The sequence below is a fragment of the Sus scrofa genome, chromosome 11, assembly GCF_054392235.1.
Source record: "Sus scrofa isolate SSC_HxYL_T2T_F1_AM1 chromosome 11, Sscrofa_HxYL_maternal_Yorkshire_Landrace_v2.0, whole genome shotgun sequence".
Taxonomy (NCBI): domain Eukaryota; kingdom Metazoa; phylum Chordata; class Mammalia; order Artiodactyla; family Suidae; genus Sus; species Sus scrofa.
Window position 1 is genome coordinate 11,353,919 of NC_139393.1, and position 16,352 is coordinate 11,370,270.

The following is a 16,352-nucleotide window of genomic DNA, read 5'->3' on the forward strand; positions in this document are numbered from 1 at the left end:
AAAGCCAAATTTTTCTGACTTCTGGGTATTTTCCTTCTCATCCAAATCTTCTTGCTGACACCATTCCTCCCTTAGAACTAATTCTCCATCCAGAATCTTCTAGCTGCAAGTATGAACCCACAGAATCAGCCTCCCTCTGTACTTTTTTTTCACCTGAGAACATAACTTTTCTGCCTACGCAGCCCTACCTCTGCCCTAAGCTTCTCCGTTGACAGTTTTCCCATATAGTTTGCATTAACAGGTTGTCTACCAGTCCTTCTAGAATACAAGGCACACAGCACCCAGCAAAATTGCCCATTTCTCCCAGGCACTTAATCCAGAGCAGTCATAAGCAATATTCCACTCACCTGCTTCTGCACCTGTTTCCTGTTTCTCCCCAGTTGCTCTGAGAGCTGGTTCCTGATGTAATGCATCCTTAAAAGGGATCCTTCCAACAGTTAAAGCTCCCACCCCGTGTCCTCACACTAATAAAGGCAAATCACAGAATAGTGTTAACAGTGAACAACGGCAGCCAAAAGAAACCCAAAGCAGCACTCTGGCCATATTTTCTATTTGGATTATAGTATCTATTTACTTAGACCGTTATTTCCTTCAGGGCTAACGCCTAGAGGTACATGCTGATCTGCCAAGCTGTTTAATATTTAGTGAGAAGCCACAGCCGACCAATAATTTTTAATAGCTTGTCCTCTCTTGATCTCAACCCACACACTAACGCGCCTAACAGAAATTTTAAAAGGGTAGGTGAAGGGACATAAGGACGACAGAAAGTTAATAGCCTTGTCCACCTCCATCTGAGGAGACAAAGAGGAGGATTATTTCAATTTACAGGCAGAGTTTGCATAAGAAGACAATTGCTGACTGCACTTTATTTTGGCAACGTGATTTTCTGATGAGCTTAAAAATATATACGTTCTTTAATGGATATGGTTGTATCCCCTGGCAAGCTCTGAAATCAGTTAATTGCTAATGAGGTGCACGTAGGTGGGTTGGCTGTATACATCTGAAGCCCTTGAGGACATGGCAATGGAAGCGAAAACGAAAAAAAAAAAAATCCCAACACGTTAACAACACATTTCTAATGCTGACACCCCCCCACATACACACTAGGACTATCTGATTCGTTATGGGGCTGCAACAGGTAGAGTGAAGATGGGGCCTTAGAAAGGGGGCATCCACTGCAGTTCCAGAACCAGACCAAAGAAGCTCCCCACCGCCCGGGCTTGAAGCTTTGTGAAGGACAGAGACCACGTCTGTCCCTGGATTTGACTTGGGGGACAAGGGAGGTAACGAGCTAGCTGAGATGTATCACTTTCAAAGGAAGGGGTTCCTTCTAAAGCAGCCCTCAAAGTTAGAACAGAAAACAAATACCATCAACAGGGGCTTCTGAAAAAGCGGACATAAATTACGTCCGTCTTTAGGTCAGAAACTCCATAAATTCTCCGATTTAAGCCTGTGCAGTAATTCACTCTCTCTTTCCACTCTCCTGTGTGTTGAGGTTAGGAGGCTTCCTAACGGGTGATTTCTCTCAGGCTGATACCAGGAGGCTGCAGGGGACAGAACTGCTATAGGCATTTCAATCAGGATGGGAAAGGGGCGATACTCAAAGGTACTTATGTGTCCTTGGTAGCTATGCCAAGGGGCAATGTCCCATTTGTGATGCAAGAGTTTCTGGAGAGATCAAAGGTGGTGCAGGGAAAGGACTGTTTACAACAGCAAAGCAGGATTTAACAGGCTGCCATTTAAACCTATATATTCAGGAAAAAAGGCCGTCAAGCTCTCCTACTCAGCAAGCTGGTGCTGATCACCTACCGGCCAAGCACAGAGCTGGCAGCGCCATGGACAGAAAGCAAAAAGGACACAATTTCTTTCTCACCGTAATTTCTTTCTCAATTTCTCAATGTCACCGTAAAAGCAAAATGCAAAAAGACAATTAAAAAAAAAAAAAAAAAAAGCAAAATGCACTCATGGCCCAATGTGGAGGAAAAAATCAGAGAGACGTTTCCGTAGGACGCTGTGGACTCGGAGGATGACATGGAGGGAAGGCCTGGAACTCGGCCGTCAAGAGCTTATTTCTCACACAGCTGCGGAGTCCAGGGAGGAATGTCTCTGACGTATTCAAGGGGGCTGAGGATGTAGCCAGGGGAAGAACAGCCACCTTCGTTTGCCGGGGACCAAGGGGTTTCCTGGAATGTGGGATGTTCGGTCCTGAAACTGGGACAGTCCAGGTAACTGCTGTGGATCAAATACAAGCGTAAACCCAAGTTCTTCTAACACTGTCTCTGAGAGCATGAGCAAACTACGTAAAACTGTTCTTTGTATGCTTCTTATGTGAAAAAGAGATGTACTCAATTACAGATCAAAGACAGTGTATTAAATCCTCCAGCAATAGTGTAGGCAGCCACACACACGACATATGGAAGTTCCCAGGTCAGGGGTCGAATTGAGCCAAGGCTGGGGCCCATGCCACAGCCATGGCCACACGGGATCCAAGGGGCATCTGTGACCTCTGTTGTAGCCTATGGCAACACTGGATCCTAAACACACTGAGTGAGGCCAGGGATTGAACCCACATCCTCATGAAGACAACATCAGGTCCTTAACACACTAAGCCACAGTGGGAACTCCAAGGTGCCTTGTTATTATTATTATTATTATTATTATTATTATGTATTCTACATGCTAAAGCAGTGCATAAGATAGAAACACATCAATGAGTCAGAGGAGGAAAATAATCACTATAATTTGGATAGAAAAGGAAAGCTTCCTAAGTAGAGTGACCATCTCATTTCTCTTCCAAGCTGGGACACTTTTGCATGACAAAGAGGACACTCTTACTATGTATGCTGAGACAATGAGTATAAACTATGCATGTTCCAGACCAACCAGAAAGAGTGGTCAGCAAAGGCTTAATTTAAGGTTTGAAGAAAGAATGGAAATCAAACGGCAGAAATGTCATGAGATGCAAAGGCCAGGGGCCATGTAATGCTTTTATGACTGTGGTGAGAAGCCTGATCAGCCTCGGTTAAAGGGCTGTTTTGAAACTCAGTGTATAATAAGAAGAGGGGTAGAAAGAGAAAGGGTTCAGGTTGCAGAATATTTTAAATAAAAAATTATCAAGTTTGGTTTTCTCTCTTAGACCGTAACAGGCACTGGAAGTATGTGAGTAGAATAGCAAAATGCCTAAGTATTAATATTAAAATCAATTTGGCAAACTGGAGTGGAAAGAGAGAAAACCAAATGGACAAATACCAAAAGCAATATTCAAATATGAGGTGAGGTGGGGTCTGAGGCAGCAGAGGAACATATAAAATAAGAAATATTTGGAAGAAAATTTGAGAGGGCTTGGTCATAACTAATTATGGAGAGACATCGAGAATGGAACATGATTTAATGGGTTGAAAGCTACTTGATTAGAAAGACAACACTGATATTGGTGACAAAAACTGAAAATCCATTACATGTCACATAAGTTTTGCAAACGTTAACTCAGCATGAAGAAAAAATACCAGAGAGATTTCTTTGTTGTTAGCTGCTTTCACTGAGAAGTTCTCAGTGACCTTGACTTTGTGACCCACGCCAGGTGCTGGTGTCAGGCCTTCGAGTCCAGTTGGTCAGGCATGGTCTGAGACCATACATCAAGCCCAGTAAAGCCAGGTGAGAATGAGAAGGTCAAGTTTATTTGTGGGTACAAGTAGGGTAGGAAAGACAGGATTCGGGATCAGGAAAACCAGATCCCAGAAATGAGGAATTTCCCCAATTAAGGACACTGGGGAAAAGTCATCTGAGCCAACAGTGAAAAGATGTGGGGAGGAAACATGAGTGGAACAGGGAAGATGAAGGTTAAGTGGAAAGAACTTGACATTTAATGAAGAGTCACCTGCAATTATCCTCAAGATAGGGATTGAACATGACACCCCCAAATATGCTACTTTGGCATAAGCATTATTTTGAGCTGAAGGCAACCGAGAATCAACCAAAGCAGGTAGAGTCCCACCCTCCCCTTGTGTAGCTAAAAGCAAAGCAGAAATTTCCCTTAGAGGAAGGTACCTCCCACTTTAGCCTCCCCCCCCACCAATTTCAGGGAGAAAGGAGCAGCTGTTTTCATTGAAGGTGGGGGCAGTTACCATCAAAATGAATTTGCATAAACGGACCTCACTCAATCCCATTTTCCATTAGTTTCCCCATATATTTTCTAGTCACTTCCCCATAGTTCACGGTCCCTTGAAGTGCAAACCCCACTGTCTTTTGTTAAAACAGTATATAAGCCCCCAAGTCTAACCACGTCCTGAGTTTCACTTTTTTTTCCTCTGAACTCCTGTGCATCCGAAAACTAATAAAAGTTGTGGGCTTTTTCTCCTGTTAATCTGTCTTTTGTTAGTTTAATTTGCAGTCCTCAAGTACCATGCTAAGAGGATAGAGGAAATATTTTTACCCCAGGGCAATCACCCTGAGAACATCAAGAAATTTCCAACTTATCAAACTGCAGATCTGGTGCCCTTTCCAGGATAATATACTGGCACTCCTTCCACATCTTACTTCCCAGCAGAGGCAGGAAATAGTTTCAGAGAACGGATGCCTTTGAGGTCACGGGAGACAAGGGCTCAGGGACTGAGTGGGAGGGAAGGGGCCGAGAATAAGGCAGTTTCTCAGCCTGGGAGGATTATTCTGAAGCAATTTGCCACATGAGTTCCCTACAGGTAAATTCCTGAAGGCCAACAAACTGGCTAAGAAACCGCTAAATGAATCTGCTAATCTCCCCCACCTCCTTTTTTATTCAGCTATCTTAATGTGCCCTTTCTCTCAGCTAGTGCATTGGGGTGATGAGACAGAAAAAGTCAGAAATACCACATCTTCAACTCTTGGACCAGCTGGATATAAAGTAATTTCGAAGTAAGAGTTTCCAATAAAACACTTTAAAATGTTATCCCACCGTACTCACCTCCTCTTGCAATTGCAAAAATAAATAAATAAATAAAAATTAAACTCTGCAGGAACTGATGACCAGTGACAGTCTCTATAGAATGGTTTGGGAATCAATTAAACAGAAGCTGAAAAATGCCTCAGGGTATAATTGATAACTTGATGAGACAGGGGAAAAAAATTACATGTATAAAGTGAAATCCAAAACTTCTTACTTAGAGAAAATGCAGAGGCTTCTCATATCCCACAGGGCCAATCTGCAGAACTATTAGTGTTTGAGGAAGTGAGAACCAGAAAATAATTGTTGTTGTTTGTTTATTCTTGACAGTTTTAAAGGACAATTTCTCTTGAGGGAAAATTTCTGCTTTCCTCCTTAGAAGTTCCTTCTAAATCCAAGACAGTTCCAGTAAAGTTTTTTGGCTCTTTCTTAACCTTTGGAAATAGATTTTGTATAAACTTGCATATAATCTGTTCACCTAATTGCTTCAATAGATTATCATTCCTCAAATTCAGAGGTTTAAAACCATCACTGGATATGAAGCATGTTCAGGAAAGGAAAAAATAAATAAAACAAATAAATCAATGTTACAACGATTTAGATGCTGGACCAGTGAATGAAAGGTCAGGATTTTGTCTATGGTGGTCTCTGAATTGGACAACTGCCATTTTCAGCATTAAAGCCTATTCATCGTCGATGTGATTTTTCATAAAATGTTGAAATGGTCCAAATGCCTTCTTGAATTATAGCCCAGGCAATTTAGACACTTAGATCTGGTTAAGCACCGGTTACCAGGTTTTCTTAGTGAATTATCCAGTAAGCCACATTCACGGCAAAGAAAACCTTAATTCCTATTAAAATTTTTAAAGTTGATAAAAAGAATTTGGTTTTGCAAAAGAACCAAATTATCTGCTGTTTCGATTGCAATTTAAGCTTAATAATCTCTAACATGAGAATCAAAATACAAATGCATTTGGTACCAACACTACATAATATTTCAATTCTTAAAGGACTTTTATGAATCATGAGAATATTTCAGGGAAAATAACTCAGGAAGAACAGATACCTGGAATACACTGCTCTAAAATTAAGGCAAAATTATTGTACCCCATTAAATTTGTAATCTCCTGTTAATGAAGTTTAAAAAGACAGCACATTTATCGCAGGGAACTAAGGGAAAGGAAGGAGTAATTATCAGAATATATGTCCCAAATCATTATTCTACCTCATTCCTTATGCATTTAAACTGTCTCTCTCTGCTACACAAGTCTTTTGTAATAAAAGCAAAAGATTTTGATAGCCTACTTAATGTAAATTTAGATGCAATCCACAGCAAGTTTTAAAGGGAGAAAAAAATCTTAAATTTTATTAGCATAGCTTCCAGATTAATTCATGGCAGAAAGAAGGGTTAAAACTCCAAATACATGTTGGTCTCGTTAACACATAATTGATTCCGGTTCCTCAAAGACAGTTACTCCTTTTTATGCCAGGCATCTCGGTTGTAAAGTAAGGTAATGTGCTTGAGGAATACAGTGTAGCAGAGGGTCTCTGAGAGCTTCATTCATTCGTTCTTTCTACAGTTATTTTTAATTACTGTTAATTGAAATAACAACAACTGTTGTGGGCCTACTACTACTACGAACCAAGCACTTTATAAACACGATCTTGTTTAAACCTGACCACAATCCTATGTGGTGTAAATTATTTGCCTTATTACACAAACAAAAATTTCCAGACCCACAGAAGTCAAGTAACTTGTTCAAGGTAATTCGGCTGGTCAGTGGTATACTTTGTATTTGTATCTTGGTTCAACTGACAGGTGAGTCTGGGGTTTATTACTGAGCAAAAACCACAGTCATCAAATCACCTGATAAATTTCTTCTGTAAAATCAGGAAACTTTTCAAATTGGACAAGCTATTTCACTAACACTTTTCTTTCTTTATTGCCTTTAAATGATGAACCTGCCAGGAAAAACAGGCATGAGCTTATCAGCTGTTCCACTTTCAGCAGAATGATACTCTCAAAACATGTCTATATATTTAGAGTCCTATATCACCTCTCTATCATGTCTGTAGCAGTTTTATGATCTATATGAGAAAAAATGTCCCATCTCACCCCTCTGGCTGGCTGACTTGTCAATCCACAGCAGCCTCCCCCGGTAACATCCCTTCCTGAAAAAGCAAAAAAGATCCAGACATTTCAAATACCACTTTCTTGGAGCTTTCCCAAACTCTCTCAGACAAAATGCGGCATTTTGGCCTCTATGCTATCTTAGCACTTCGTCCCTACTGCCGTCAGTACAAACCACAAAACATTCTAAATTATTTGCTAGTAAATCATCTTCTATGCTATCCTACTCCAGAACTTCTCTTAATTTCCACGGATCTTTCGATGAACATAGAAAATCCATTTCTTGATTAATTTTTCATTTTTCTAAAGCATGTTGAATCAGCTGATTATTACTGCAATTGTCTCCCCATGAACTTGTCCAAATTATTATTCTAAAATACAAACAAAAACAGTGCTCTTAGCTTTCTAAGTGGGAAAACCAAAGAGGAGCTCCAAGTTCTGTATTACAAAGTCATAAGCACCTGAAGCCTCTACTCCAGGAAAGATCCCTGAATAGCAGAGAATGCCTTATGCACTGCATTGCACTCCATTTCCTGCTACACTATATCATAAACATTCCAGAGAATTCTAATTATTGAGAAAGGGAAAAATTAATATTTAGTCTTTTAGAACTTAGTTTTGTGAATACTTTTATGCTGATGCCCTAAGCTATGGTTTCAAATAAGGAACCCCTTTAAAAATGCATAGTTTGGTGCTGAAACAAAAACATGATTAACTCTAAAGCATTCATTAAAATATATGAATATCTTAAAAACTATAAATCATATAAATCTGGTATAACCTAACATAAAAAGAAAAATAAAGACTACTTAGCAAAAGCAAACTCAATTTTCCCTTAAGGGAAAACATAAAGATCTTTTAGAAGATTGAAGATTCATTTTTGTACTTCTTTCTGATAATTCCTATGAATCATTCAGTCTTATTGAAATGCACCATTGCTACTTACATAAACAGAGACGCCTCATATATATGTGTGTGTGTGTGTGTCGATTTTCATGTTTGAGGCATCAGTGTAACTGGAACTCTGAAGTTTGTTTATATTAAATATAATTTTCTTGAGATTTTAGCCAGCTTCTATTCTGACTAGAGCTATGAAGTAAAGGAGTAGAGAGAGATAAGATTCAAGTATTCTAGGAATGGAAGACTCACTGTAGTACAATATAGTCAGAAAATTCCAGAAACTCTACCCTGATCTGACAGTGTTCTCAGGAAGATCCTGAAGATGAAAGGCAACTATTTCCTACCTAAACAATTTGTAAGACTGGACAAATCCCCAGCTGGATAAGCACTCAGCTACCACAGAGGCTGCAGCAAAGTGCCTCCAAAGGGAGTTCACCTTTTTTTTTCCCCAAATGGTGAAGGAAACCACAGCATTTATTGCAGGGTAGCAAGCAAGGAGTCAGATAATGCTCAAAAGACCCAATGGGTCTCTTTAGGGAGGTTCTGAAAAGCAACATTTGGGGTGAAGGTTGCAGCTCATGGACTTTTTCCTGATTGGTTGGTGGTGAGGCAACAGGATGGGGTGATGTTTTCAACATCTTAATCATCAACCTTCTGGTTCTAGTCACTTTGGAGTCGATGTGCTTGGGGTCAGCATGTAGTCATCATCCTCCAGCTGGGTAGGGGGTCTTAATTTCTGCAGAACAGCTCAAAGACAGGCATCAAAATGTTATGTGTATACAAGGGAATTCACATCTGTCCCTGTAATGATGTCCTTCTAGGGCCTGTGTGTTCCCATGTGGACACATGCACAGCGCAGTGCTTAATTATTGTTCGTGGCTAAGGAAAGACAAAGATAAACAAGAAAGTGCACAAATAAAATGTCAATATATCATCAGTAGTTGAAGTAGCTGGCAACAGGTGGAAAGCCATAAAGAGGGAAACAGGGTGAAATGACTGAATTACTAATTTTCCTTATTCTATCTTTTAAGAATATACATGGTCGTATTTCTTATCGATCCAAATAAAATTTCTATGCAACACCAGCAGCAACAGCATCTATGGTAGAGACCGAAAAAAAGGACCCCCCCAAAGTCATACGTGTCCTATTCTCCAGAACTTATATGTCACACCTTATATGGTGGCAAAAAGGACTCTGCAGAAGTAGTTAAATTAAAGGCCTTCAGATATGGAGACTATTTTGAATTATCTATGTGGGTGAGCCAAATGCAATCACAAGGGAAGCAGGAAGTAGAGAAATAGAGAAGGAAGTGTGATAATGATGATAGACATACAGGTCAAAGGGCTGGAGCCATAAGCCAAGGTATGAGGTCTGCTTTTTGAAGCTAGGAGAGGCAAGGAATGGATTCTCGCAGAGAGCATTTAGAAGGAACACAGCTCTACTGATACCTTGATTATAAGTCCTATTTCAGAATTCTGACCTCCAGAACTCTAATGTTATTTCTGTTAAGTCATTATATGTGTGATAATTTGTTAACAGTGGCCATTGGAAGCAAACACAATACCCTTGTTGATTTTTTTGTTGCCATTGCTGTCTTCAATCTAAACATGCCTTTTCTTCTTCCAGGAAATGGTCATTGCTCTTGCCCTATTTTGTAACACAATGTACAAAATACATGTAAGTTAGTGTCAGGATATGTTTTTGTATGTCAAGGAGTTACTTCCAGTATGAAAGGCTAGAAATATTAAAGTCCTGAAAATTGTCATTCAGGAAGTACTATATGCGAACTCTTGTGTTTTTGTAATGTCGTCTTCACCCCAGTTCAACCCTCATCCTCTTCCACACAACAAGAAAGTAAGCAAAGAATTCAAACATTGTGGTAGACACAGTGTGGGACAGTGCAAATGGGGTGGCATACTATCTCAGTAGAGGATTGGCGTTCTGCAGGGTTAGGTGGCAGCCTGTGCCAGAGAAACCAACAAAGAGACAAAGATTTCCATCAGCCTTACAAAGCCAATCAGGACGCTGTCATGAAATTTTGCTGCCTAGGCAGCATAAAATGTAATGACAATGAAACAGGAGACTAAATTAAGAAGTTCAGGATGCCCTTCAGATGACTGGAAGACAAACCACTGCACCAATGGGATGTGCAGCCCATTGGACCTACTTCCAATGGGAAATCAATTGGCTGCTAACGCTTTATCTCGGGACATTACCACAACCTGGTAGACCAGTTGCCTGCTCTCCTCAAGTAGATCCACCCAAGCCTTGAAGCTTCCATCCAAGTATCTTCAGTAGCCCTACTGAGAGCAGGTAGATTTGGGAATCCTTGAGGGTACTAATAGTTTGGTTATAACTTGTTCCTCAGCATTCTTGGGCTTTTCTTTATCTTGGTCTCAGCCTCACCAGTCTCTCCATTCCTTACCAGATCAGGAGCCCTGATGGGAAAGTCTATAATGGCGAACTAAAGTTAACACTCTGTTCATGTGCTCTCCCAGGAATGTATTACGTATCATTCTTAACATGCTGGTCATTGGCGATAGTCCCATTGGATGAGGGGGATAAAAGAAAAGGTAGATGAAGGATGTGAAACGCCAAGTGGAATTCAGGTACCAGATAAAGAGCTGCCTTTTCCCCCTCCCCTTCTCCCAAAGGAAGTCTCTCCACTGAAACTTCCTACTCTAGGGAGAAAGAAGGGATCCTATCTATACAGCCTTAAAGGTGCAGGTGCTCCTTCTTTGAGAGTAAATGTATACTCATTCATTTATTCACTCAGCTACTATCTGGAGAGGGAAGGAGCAAGCATCAGTCAAGGCTAAGGATGTCACAGAAACGCTAACTCCAAGGCAGGCGTTCAGCTGCCAGGTACTCCTCAGGCATTGATTGAGTCTGAGTGAATTGATTAGCATGGATTCCTTTCCCCACATAAACCTTCTAGTGTTGATTCAATGTTAATCAAAATGTACTTCAAACAATGAAACTGGACCCATTTAAATTAAGTAGGGAAACAGAAATAATTCCTATAATTATAATATAATTATAATCTATTTAAGAAATGTAAATTACATTGGGATTCCCTAACTGGATGCCCTTTGTTGGCCATTTTATAAGACGGCATATTTCAGTCTGTGGTTGTAGGCTGACATTTAGCAAATGAGAAGTTTACTAGTAGATTATCAGTTTATACTGTTTTCCTGGAACAGCATTCCTTACTAAATTGTCATAGTCTTTTGCACAATTAAAGTGATAGTCAGAACATCTGACTTAGTGGAATAGAGTAATTGTTGTGGTTTCTTCAGAGCCCTAAATTCTTATTTCCATGTAACAGTCGCATTGAGGGTCAGTTTCTCCTCACTATCCAGTTCTACTTATTCACTTCTTAGGAGTGTGTTTCCCAAGAGTATTTCTCGGTATACATTCTCCAAGGAACTTTACATTTCTAAAGTCTACTTCCAGGTAACCTACTCCAACATGAGGCTGTCAGTCAAAACAGTCCCTTTAGGAAGCTTTACAAAATTTTAAATCATTCTGCCCTTGCTGAGAACCTACCGAGAATCCCACTTAAAGGTGTATTTTTAGAACCAGAAGCACATTTTGGGGGAGATCTGCCCTTAAGCGCCAAATCTTTACCATCTGGGAAGCATGTATGTATATGTATTAGAAAGAGCTAAGTTATTCCAAGCTGAGTCTGAAGAATAAGATTTATGATTAAACTAGCATCTACTATTTAGGATACAAAATTGGGTGCAGCTAAAATGTGTTGGGCATAATTTGCCTAAATGGTGATGAAACTGGTTTGGAAACAGTATCTAAAAAGATGCTAAGAGTGATTTCAGGAATAGTAACATTAGTGAAATAACTGTGTAGCCTCCCAAGAGAATTACTTATAATGATAACTCTCATGTCCATGTATAGAGTCTATCATTCCTTTTAAAAAATTTTATTGGGAGTGTAGTTGACTTCTAATGTTGTGTTCGTTTCAGGTGTATAGTAAAGGGAACCAGTTGTACAGATACAAATAACCATTCTTTTTCAGATCCTTTTCCCATATAGATTATTACAGAATATTGAGTAGATTTCCTGTGCTATATAGAAGGTACTTGTTACTTATCTATTTTATATAGAGTAGTGTGTATATGTTAATCCCAATCTCCTAATTTATCCCACCCCCCAAGTTTCCCCTTTGGTGGCCATTAGTTTGGTTTCTAAATCTTCGAGTCTGCTTCTGTTTTGGAAGTTCTTTTCTAACATTTCTATTAGATTCCGCATATTAGTGATCTCTTATGATTTTGTCTTCCTCTGTCTGACTTAGTATGATCATTTCTAGGCCCATCCATGTTGCTGCAAATGGCACTGCTTCATTTTAATGGCTGAGTATTATTCCATTGTGTGTGTGTGTGTGTGTGTGTGTGTGTGTGTGTGTGTGTGTGTGTGTATTTTCTTTGTCCAGTCCTCTGTTATGGACATTTAGATTGCTTCCAAGTCTTCGCTATTGTAAATAGGGCTGCAACGAACATAGGGGTGCATGTATATTTTCACATTTTGGTTTCCTTAGAATACATGCCCATCTACCATTCTTACTGAAAAACCAGTCTTACCATTTTATAATTACGTTCAAGCTGCAAGTATAGGACACTAGTTAGAGCTTATTATTTCACCTCTAATTACACAGTCAGGACTAAAGAGCTTCACAGAAAAAGTGAGATTTTAAGACCTAGGTTGGAGATTCTCAAGAAATGAGGAGGTTCAAGGGACATTTGGTATTTTTCCAATATAAGGACTTGAGGTTATTCAAGGATAGGTTAATGGAAGGAATTGTTTGTTTTTTTAATCTTGTTTTCTTATTCATCCCTAACTCCTAGTCCACTGTCTGATACACAGTAGAAGTGATACCACTGTCGAAGTAGAAGTAACTAAAGCATTCAATTATAAGTGAAATGCTAGAGACAAGCAGGATTCCTGGAACCCAGCTAGCAAAAAGTACCAGAAATGATAATTGAGATATTATAATAGTTATATCTTGTATTTGTGTTGCTTATTTCTTATATCCATGTGGCATTTCCTTTTATTTTCCCCCAATGTCATATTCCCTTTAGTTACTAGCTAGGTCCCAAAAGTTCAAAGGATCTATATGCTTGTTTGAAGTGATACTAGGGCTAACTTCTCAGCAACACTTAGTAGTAGAAGAACTCAAGACATAATAAAATGGGTGGAGGTTATTGCAAAGAGGAGAGAAAAGCTGAAGAATCCCTAGGACCTGGGAATGGAAGAAGGAAGCTAAAAGAGACCTGAAAACAGGACCCAGGATGCTCAAAGCAGGAAATGCTCAGAGCTTACCAAATAGGCAGCACTGAGGTGACAATAACCAACAGCATATGGCTGCGTCAAAAAAAAAAAAAAAAAAGCTGACCATTTGTGACGTGCAACATATGGGAAGAGATCATTATACATTGGAAAAATTCTCGTGAGAGATAAAAAGAGAAAAAGAGCTTCGGGGTTTGAAAGGAAGACCATCAGATCATCAAGGACTGCACAGGAGGTGCTAGAAGAAGAAAGCATTTCCAGCAGCAAGAGTGTTTAAGTGAAGGCTCAGAGGGAAAAAGGACCCTGGCTTCCTATTCACAAGTGATTGATGGACGGTACTGGGGGCCTGCTGAGCCAGATCTGGGCCAGGCACTGGAAAGGCTACAGATGTGTACAGAGGAGCATTCATTCCCTCCAGAGTTTTCACAGCAGGGCTGCAGAGGGAAAACTAACACACACAATACCATTAACCCTAAACACCGTACCAATTACCTGGGAACAGAAATTCAAAGAAGAGAGAAATCAAAAAGAAAGACTCAAGGAGGAAAGCTCTCAAGCTAAGACCTGAGAAGTGGTCAGGATTTTGATAGTTTGCTGGGAGCGGAAGAAAGAGCACCGGGGTGTTGAAAAGAAGCATGACTTGTGTTCTGCAAGACAGAAAGGGCATATTGGGTAGTATGAGGAATCACGAGAGAACATGTGTGTACTGGGGCCAAAATACAAGAACAAGAGGACCTGGATTTGATGTGCTGGATGATGAGGAGTCACTTCGCGGATGGGCTGCAGCGGGGAGAGATGAACGCCAGAACCACCCACCAGTGGGCAGCTATGCTTGCCCAGATCAGTACTGACGAGGGCCGAGACTAAGGAGTAGAAATGGCAACAGAAAAGGAGAGATGCTAACACCCATCTCAAAGAGCCTAACAGATGATAAATTAACTAAGAGAACGCAAACAGAGACAGATCCAAAGTGCTGTTACTCACAGACATTAGATTATCAGGAAGAGAATTCAGGCTAGAACATTTATAATAAGCTTAGGTTAAAATATATGAAACATGGCAAGGGCACAGGCTCTGGAGTGGAAAAGTCTGCATGTTTGTTTCACTCTCCGAGGCTCAGTCACTTCACAGCCTCCTGCAGATCAGAGTCTTCAGTACTTTTCCACTGCGATTCCACTAGTCCCTTGTGCCATTCAGTTGCTCCTCACAAAGCTTCGGTCCAGATCATATCCAGTAAACAGTGAGGAAATAGTATCAATTGTTAGGTTGTTAGGGTCATAACAGCGCATCTACTATGTTCTACGTACTGGGCTGAACTCCTTCTCTATCTTATCTCACTTTATCCAACACTAACCCAATGTCAAGGATATTGTTCACCCAATTTTACGGAAAAGAAAAAAAATAAGAGGTTGAATTCCAGCTCCTGAACTTGTACAAGTGGAGCAAGACTTCTAACTCAGTTCTTTTGTGAATCCAAAGCCTGCACTCTTTCACTAACACACACACACACACACAGAGTGCTTTTCAAAAAACAATAATTGTATACAATGTAATTTAAACATATTATACTTTGGGAGTTCCCATTGTGGCTTATCGGGTTAAGAACACAACGTACTGTCCATGAGGATGCAGCTTCGATCCCTAGCTTAACTCAGTGGATTAAGGATCTGGCATTGCCACAAACTGCAGTGTAGGTCATAGATGAGGCTCAGATCTTGGGTTGCTGTGGCTGTAGGGTAGACCTGAAGCTGCAGCTCCAATTTGACCTCTGGCCTGAGAACTTCCATATGCCACAGGTGCAGCCTTAAAACAGATAAACAAAAATAAATGAATAAAAATTTAAAATAAAAATACTATAATTTAAAACAATTCTAAAATGGACTGAAAACACAGACAAGGAATAAGTGACTATTTGATCCAACATTCTACAATTTCATTCCTGAGAGCTAAAATACCTAAATGGCTACCATCTCATCTTAGGAATGTACTGACATCTAATTTTGTAGATTCAGTACATCTGTAATATTTATCATTAACAATTTTAATAGCACTAATCTGTGTTTCAAAAGATAATTTAAAAGTTAAACTTCATTACATCTTCATCAATAAAATCAAAATATATATCCCAATACAAATGGCCAAAGGAAAACTTATAAAGGAACAAATACAAATGGTCAAAAACTTAATGAGTAAATTTACATCATGAATAATAACCACAGAAATTAAAGGATATGCCATTTTTCATGTCCCAAGTATTGTAGAATTTTTTTTTAGAATTCAGTTGATGAGAGTAAGTGAAAATTATCATCCTCATATCTTCTTGATTAAAGTAAAAATTGATGTTATATTTCTAGAGGACAAATGGTACAGATGAAAATCACCAGAATTAACAAACTCTTTGACCCAGGAATTTCTTTTGTATAAGTGTATTCATCCCAATGTTATTTAAAGTGTGAAAAATTTTTAAATTTTTATTAGGACAGCCTAAATTTTAAAATTAGGACAGCCTAATGTCCAATGATAATTAATGACTAAACAAAGTTAAATGCAGCACACACTAGAATACAGTGCAGCTATTAAAATTCAAATTGTGTAAGAATAGAAAATGACTTGGAGAAATGATTACAGCACATCATTAAATAAAGAAAAGTGTACCTCGAAATACTATCACACTACGATTCAATTTTGCTGAGTCTGACCTAGAGGTTCACCTTAAATCTTAAAGGTTCTTTTTGAGTAACAGGATTCTATTTCCGTCTCTGTGCTTCTCCATGACCTCCAAAGTTTCTACAATGAACATATACGGTTTTTATCATCAGGAAAGAGTTATGAAACAACCCATCTTGTTAAACTATCTATTAGGTGTTAGCAGAGAAGCCAGGAACCACTCTAGCTCCTGCAGAAGGACATCTGTTCCCTCTCTTCTTTCTCTAGAATGTCCCAAACCTTCTCCAATTCCTCCCCTTATGCTCCGGGGCATAGCTTTCTGAGACGTATATAGCTGGTTTCAGCCACTCTCCTGACCATAAACCTTTGCACAAGAATGCCATTCCTTGTCCCCATGGGTCAGATTTTCATCTCCTCCCATCTGATCAATT

General features: G+C 39.5%; 1 protein-coding gene across 14 annotated transcripts in view; it reads right to left on the minus strand.

The window, feature by feature from the left end:
* Positions 1-16,352, minus strand: part of LOC102159559 (uncharacterized) — a 555,170-nt gene that overhangs the window by 247,213 nt on the left and 291,605 nt on the right. The window contains exon 1 of one of the 14 annotated variants that reach the window (XR_014819301.1): positions 348-554. The exons of the other annotated variants lie outside the window; for them this stretch is intronic. The gene's annotated coding sequence lies outside the window, so the exon portion shown is untranslated. Of the gene's footprint in view, positions 1-347; positions 555-16,352 lie in introns of those variants that run through there. 14 annotated transcript variants of the gene reach the window in all.